A 7,760-nucleotide genomic window follows, 5' to 3' on the forward strand; every position below is an offset into this window, starting at 1 on the left:
CCAAATACTTTCGAGGACCGGCAAGCACTTTTGTCAGAACTTCTATATCCAGTACGTCATAGCTCAATTTAAAGTGAAACACAATACAAACCAAATCATAGTATCTAACTACCACTGTCATAAGACTTGAGAAGATCACGACACCATAGTCAAATTCAAAATCAGAATACTACGATTGAAACACATGTGAATCATCCATGACGCAATTTGATTTTACCAACACCACCAATTCAACTTAATATACATTCAGCGTCTGCATCTTTAACTTCATCAAGCGTACCAACAACTACTATAAAAAGCAACCACCATCTAAAAATCTAAGCTCACCACAATATACAAAAAATCTACCAACATACTACCTAAGATCTATCCCATCTTCTGAATAAATACGAGACAACCTGTGCAACCCACTAATCCACTCACAGAGACTTCAGTATTGGATGGAACACACATTTCCTCACGGTGAACCAAGCCTAGCTTACGATCCAATAGAAATTTCTTCCGGTCATCAGTGCCAAAAACCATAACGACTATGTTGGAAGAATTTTTTAGCACAAACTATTTTATTTAGCCAACATTTGAATAACACCCGACTCCCCAGTTGAGCACAAAACCAATTACAAAACAGACATGACATTCACAAAGATCTACACAACCATAATATTCAAATTTTATATGAAAAAAATCTAGTTTTAAAATTCAAAATAACTATAGAACTAGAAAATTTTACAAAACACACATTTCCTATTAACCAGACATAACAGTACAACCCTTGACTTCTCCCTCTGTTTGTACTCAACTAATAAACAAATATGACAGATACACTAAAAAACCACTGGTTATACATCTTTTTACATCCCTTTTCATGAATTTCATCCAACTGTATCTTTCAAAATTGTTAATATTCAAATTTTTTCACCTCCTGGCATTTTTAAAAACCAAGATTTCACATCAACCCATCCCCACCCACATGGCCACATTTATACTAAAGCTCGCGCTACAAAAGAAAATACGCTGTTCACAAGTCTCAAACGGAAACAAAAACAGACTCGAAGCAAATTACCTGAGTAAAGCTAAAAATTTGTTACATCTCATTCCTGAAGATTGCTAAAATGAACTAAAAGGTTCCAAATTGATTAAAAACAAAGAAAAAAAAATAATTAAATTTTAAATTTTACTTTTTTCCAGATTGGACTCATCAACATCAACTTCAACAAAGTCATGATCAAACGAAACTTGACGAAAATTATCCCTATCATGGCGCACATGAACAATTAACTTACCTCCACGATAAAAATTGGATCCCTCATTTTGGTACAAATGTTTCAACTGTTGTAAATCCAGCAGGAAAAAAAAGGATTTGATAAGGCGTCATTTTAATATAGATCTGAAATAATCACTGAAAAACAGTAACCCCACAATTCGTACCCAGGCAACCCTTGTTTCTTTTTCTGAAGACAAATGTACCATTTTTTTATTTCCTTAAAATCCAAGCCTGAATGAGAAAAATTCATAAATTTAATTATAGAATCAATATCATTTGAACAAGCACAACCACATAGAAAAAAAATCAGCTCAAAACCCGTTTAGAAATGTACAACATTGTAAACAAACTAACACGATTTTGAATATACCCAGAAACAGAAGTACCATGCAAAATATGGAAACACTTTTCAGAACACAATGTTCCGAAGTTTTAGTTGAAAATGAAAAAAGATTCGATATAAAAACAGGAAAACTCGAAATTCCTGATCACGGTACAACCAAAATGGAGACGAAGAAAAATCTTACATACCAATCTCACTCAAGAAACTCGAGACAGTAAACGTCTCAAGAATTATCACTAATAAACCTCACAAAATTTGGACCGATCCATTAAGATAATTTTCTTGATAAGAAACCTGATAACACTATAAACAGAAGTATTCAAGAAATGTCACAATCAGAGCTCGAAACACCACATCAACTATGTGAATTAGAAAGAACACTGATAATACAATCACTACCACTAGCTTTATTAAAAATCACTTACGCGCTATACCTACTCTCAGGTAATCGCTCAGTTTTCTATGAGAACGGGGGAAATATCTTTTGCTACTATACTTGTACTAAGAAGACTCACCACTATATTTCTATGCAGACAAACGATGCTATCAAAAAACTCCAATCTTTTTCTGAAACAATTGGTTTTGTAGATGCACTATCAGGACGTACATAAATTTGGAAAACCGGCGTCCCATGTGGATCAGATTATGGCCACAACGTAAATTAGCTGATGAAAATAAATATTATTTCCTGATTCTAACCCCCATAATAATGCCACCTCGAAAATAATTTTGAACGGAAAAAAAACGCGCAATAGCTAGAAACCCCAATTATGACCTACAATCTATAGGAATATACTCTACGTCTGAAACACATCATCATATTCGGGCACAATATTTTCAAGAACTTTTCACAAAGATGGAGATCATACATGGACAACCAATCGATCAAAACCTTGGGAAACTTGCCAAAACAGCCGGTTTTTTGAATATCTACGCACAAGAATATAGTGAATATTTTAAAGACATCAACGGTTTTTTGATCTCAGGAACAAAAATTTTACTCCGATCAAAATTTTTAGTTTTTTCACAAAAAAAATTTGACATATAGGGTGGCCTTATTACATCTTAGCTTAGAGAAATTGACTATCTTAGATGCAATGTCAAACTTTAAAGGATTTGTTTTTCATTTCTTAAAGGAACATAAAACACACGCGCAATTTATACAAAGTCAATACGGCGAATACTAAGTCATACCAAGACAGGCAAGCGTAGCAAGAGCATTATTCGCAGGCTTTTTCGGAATTTTCTCTAGCTCAAAAAATAATAATACCAGTCGCACAAATTAACGATTACAATAAGATTTCATCAACGAAGCCAAAGACATACGATTCAAAAACAACTCAGACAGCACTACCAACATACATTACACCGACAGCACCACCACAATTGCATAATTTAGTAAGTCATAAGCATTTACAAATAGTCCCACAAAAAAAACTTAGGACCAAATTTTCAGTAGCATCACCACTCCATCAAAACAGTGAAATACAGAAAAAAATCACTTCTCATATTGTTTATCAGCCACAAATTTTTGTTGAAACAGTGAACAAATAATAGAACAACCTCACATGGTTAATTTTGGTTCTGGAAACAACACTAGTTTTAGCCCCTAATGAGCCGCCAGTTTGGACCTTTCCATCGCTCTCCACTATCTCGCTCTCTCTCTCTCTCTTTCTCTCTCTCGTATCCTTCTAATCTGCAACGAAAGCACTCTGTCAATTTCTTCTCTGACCTCACTTTTTCTCCCTTGCCGGTGTTCAACCCCATTTATTCAACATTTTCACACCACTCATCCCATAAGCCCTATGATGATTCTATCCAAACAGTTTTCGACATACACAATTCTTTAAATAACCCTGCCAAGGACAATCCTGACTGCTTCATTGAATCCGAACCGAGTCCCACTAGCACTACTCCTGACACCCCAAAACACATGACGCTTGATCAATTAGATCTTAGCCTAGACGATTTTATTCAACAACATCAACAAATTCATAATACTGCCCTCCCCTAGTGAAAGATAAAAAAATTTATATAACCGCACTACATCAACTAACCAACGCTCTACAGATAAAAAAAACTTCGATAACGTTGGACTATCACATGTTCTTAATTGTTTTATTGCACGAAAATCTAGACAAACCCCTATTGCACACTATGACCACACTGTCATCCGCTTTTTGGAAGACTTAAATAAGGACCCAGCAATAAACTCACAACCAACCAAGATTTTTTTCGAAAAAGATTACATTTTCAACCTACACAGCCTCAATGAAAAACTTGACCACATCCTTGCTCATTCACTTAAAAATACTAAAGCAAATGACACCTATTTCATTAAATTTAATAGTTTTCAACTCAGCTTGAATTTTCTCATTCCGAAAAAAAAACGCGACTTTAACTGCTCGCATGATGTTATGCTAAATGCGAAACTAACTCACGCACACACTTACTATGTTTTCAAACAAATACACAATTTGCAAAGCTCCCTCTCACACACTCCTTATTGTATTGAAACTACTAACCTTCACGGCATCATCGGTGACTACGAATCCGTCCAGCAGATGTATATTTTTGCCCCCCTCTCCACAAACAGTTTCCCCATTGAAGACTCTCAACCAATTATCATCTCGTCTGAATACATCCAAACTGGTGAAATACCATTTTTAGAAAACATTTTTGGCATAAATTTTAACCATCAACTCTTTAACCATCCGAAATACTCATCATGAAATTACAGCAACCCCGGAAGAAGTTGAGATTATCCGAGCACTTCAGCTTTTTTGGCTACTTTTACGTATTAAAAAATTGTGATCAGCAAAACTTCTCATGCAATCACCCACTATTGAAATTAAGTTGCCACTAGGTTTTTCTCCCGACTCGACATCATTGTTATTTAAAATTTTATTTTCATCCTTTTCTATCTGTGTATCTAACGAGTTTTCTTGTAAATTACACCGAGAGTTTCAGAAAACAAGGAAACCAAAAAAAACTGAGTTTTTGTAAAACTTTACTACAAATAATGCTAAATAAATTCTCAATTATGAATAAAGTTTATGATTCGGCAAGAAATTTTTAATGTGTTTGCATTAAATTTCTTATACAATAAAATTAATTGAAAAACAAGTTAAGAATCCAAGATAAAATTAACCTTTTTATATGTGCTTTCATTTGTAAACTCTTCATTTCGTCATTTGACTCGCCCACATTTCACGCCCTCCTTTTTAGTATTTTGAATTAATTTCCATTAGAAATTTTCTGAATAAAGGAGTTTGTAGTTTGTCTACCTAACTGATAACAACTATAACTATACTCCACCCATTTCAAACTTTTTCTTAACCCGGTCGGAAGAAGGAATCAGAGTAAAGCTTAAACATCCAACGCAGCTTGCTAATACCACGGCACTAATAACGTGTACAGGAAGGAAAGTCCTACGACACCCAAACCAGATTAAACTGGGTTAGACTGGATGAAACAATCTTTCGAAACACAAATCAAAGTCTTTTTAAGACCACAGAAATCCTAGTAAACTCAACTACAACACAAGCTGAAGCAAAAGTTTGGGTTGTGTCTTAAGCGTGATGTAGCGCGGTGGTTGAGGCCGGCTATAGAGCATGCTTCAGATGTCTTTTGGTGGTGAGTTAGGCCAGTTGGAGTATACTGTCAAGCTTCTCCTTGAATATAGTCTAAAATTTTTGAACTTTTTAAATCCGTTTATATCTGTTTTTGAGAAAAGGACAGAATCAAAAGGACAAAAGAAAAAGAAATGATATAAACGGATGAAAAAAGTTCAAAAAATTTTAGACTATATTCAAAGAGAAGCTCAAAATTACACTCCAACTCACCACCAAAGACCATCTCGAGCATGCTCTATAGCCGGCCTCAACCAACGCGCTACATCACGCTTAAGACACAACCCAAACTTTTTTGTCAAGTGTAGCTCTAGTTTGAGCAACTATTAAAGATAATCAAAAAAATTAAGACTTTTTTCGAAAGTAACTAACAAAGATCTTAAATAAAACTGCAGTTACTAAGAGGTGCAGATATATATACGGTAAAAGTTTCATAGAGCAAAGGAAACGAGCAGCAAAAGGGAGATGAAACTCGACAATAATCTAGATGAAACGTGACTATATACCGAAGGAATAGCTGAGAAAGCACGTAGTCTCGCTCTACTTAACGAAATCGATACATCATCGAAACTGCAAATTTGATACGATTTTTTGGCTCTCTTCAAATCTCTTCAATCTCTATCTCTCTCGACAACACAAGCACTGTATTCAAGAAAGTATTTCACTGACACAAGCAACTGTCACTCTCCTCAAGGAATCTCCTCAAAAAAATCTTGACTACACTCCATTCATCCTTCAAACGAAAAGTTCGATTTAGAAAAAATTCCTACGCCCCGGATGGGTGGAACCAGTTATGCTTTTAGTACTCATGCTTTTAGTGTGCAGTTGAGTACGTAAGATTTCTGTAGGTTGCGAGTTGGTTTTGAATCGGGTTTCTTAAGCATAAACAAGAAATAACTGGACCAGCCAAGATAAACCAGCCCAGAACTAGAGCAGCCAAAACCTAGACCAGTAAGGAGAACTAGACCAGAGGAATTACAGATGTGTCGACTAACAAAAAAAAGCTCAAAGCAGAACTAGTTTTGTCGAGAGTTCTACTTGCTAGCATTTCTCCTGAAAGATGGCAGACCTGAAAGAATACTGATGGCAGACCTGATGCAAGTAGTTCTTATTATACAAACTTTGCCAGCCCACCTGGCTATGAACTCGGTTAATGCGTTAGATTTCGACGAAAAACTCAGTCTCTACTTCAAATTTCTTCCCGGCTCAAATCTTGAACCCATCTTCCGGGTTTTAAAAGCCCTTCAGCTTGGCAAAACTCAGATTTTTGGTATTTTTGTTGAAGCAAACGAGTCCTGCTGAAAGTCTCAAATGCCCATGTCCTTTTGCTTGCCCTCAACTCGATGACCTTTTTCGTTAAATATGCTTCTCAAAGAATATATTAGATCAATCATGACTGAAGACCGGCTGTAATCGCTGTATTTTTTCTGTACCAGAAAAAACCCTTGGCGTTGATGCAGTCATCAAACAATTTTGCTTCAATAAAAGATAGATATGTACTCTATCTAATAAATTGATAATTTTTTTGTTTTAAAAACTTTCAAAGATCGATTATTTGTACTTTCATGCATTGTTTACAGCACCATTTATTTTTCACAGTCCAAAATGTAATAAATCAATTTTTTTTTGAAAAACTACCCGTTGAAAAGTCCAGCGCACGCCGCTGAATTGAATTCAATCTTGTCTCAAAATATATATCTGATTTTAGTCACACAACCATCATTTTGCGAAGTATTTACAAGGTATTTTGTTTTTATTTGATTTATTTCACAAACCTCCCATCATCATTCTTTGCAAACTGAATGAGACATCATAAGATGAAATTACCTGATATTGTAAAATTTTTCGTTAGTTTTTAAAAATCACATATTTTTTTAACTCAAGAGAACCAAATTGGGTGCCAATTTTTTGGTATAAGTTGGGTGCTAATATAAAAAACGAAAAAAAAATCACATAAAAGTGACCTCATTTTTGCACCGATGAATAGCTAGCAAAACCTTATTTTTGAAAAATTTGTGATATGATTTAGTTTATACCGAAATCTTTATTAGACTCATCATTTCTGTATCAATTTCGCTGAATCAACCTTCAGTGTCATTAAACATATTTTTCGCTTCATATACGGTTTCAATTTAATCGGAAACAATAATTAGTTTTTCATTGGAAGAGGTTTTAGGTATCACTAATATGCCGAATCTGGATTTTTTTTCTCAATGAAGCTTTGTGATTTCTGGCAGCAATTTCCAACAATCAAAGCATACAATTAACCAGTCATTTTTGTTATTTGTTGTTTAGTAGAAACTTCATCAACTGAACTCATCAACAAAAGAAACAACCCATGAACTATACAAATTTAACAGAGTTAAAAAAATGACTTCATTTTAAGACGAATCATACACCTCGGATTAGCTCAAAACAACTTCAATCGGCTAAGACATCTCCTTTAAAACCAAATTATTTGAATTATGTAATTAACGAAATGAAGCAAGATGAGATAAGAACCTGATAAATGATTATCGTT

This window comes from Symsagittifera roscoffensis, chromosome 7 (genome assembly GCF_963678635.1).
Source record: "Symsagittifera roscoffensis chromosome 7, txSymRosc1.1, whole genome shotgun sequence".
NCBI classification, from domain to species: Eukaryota; Metazoa; Xenacoelomorpha; order Acoela; family Convolutidae; genus Symsagittifera; species Symsagittifera roscoffensis.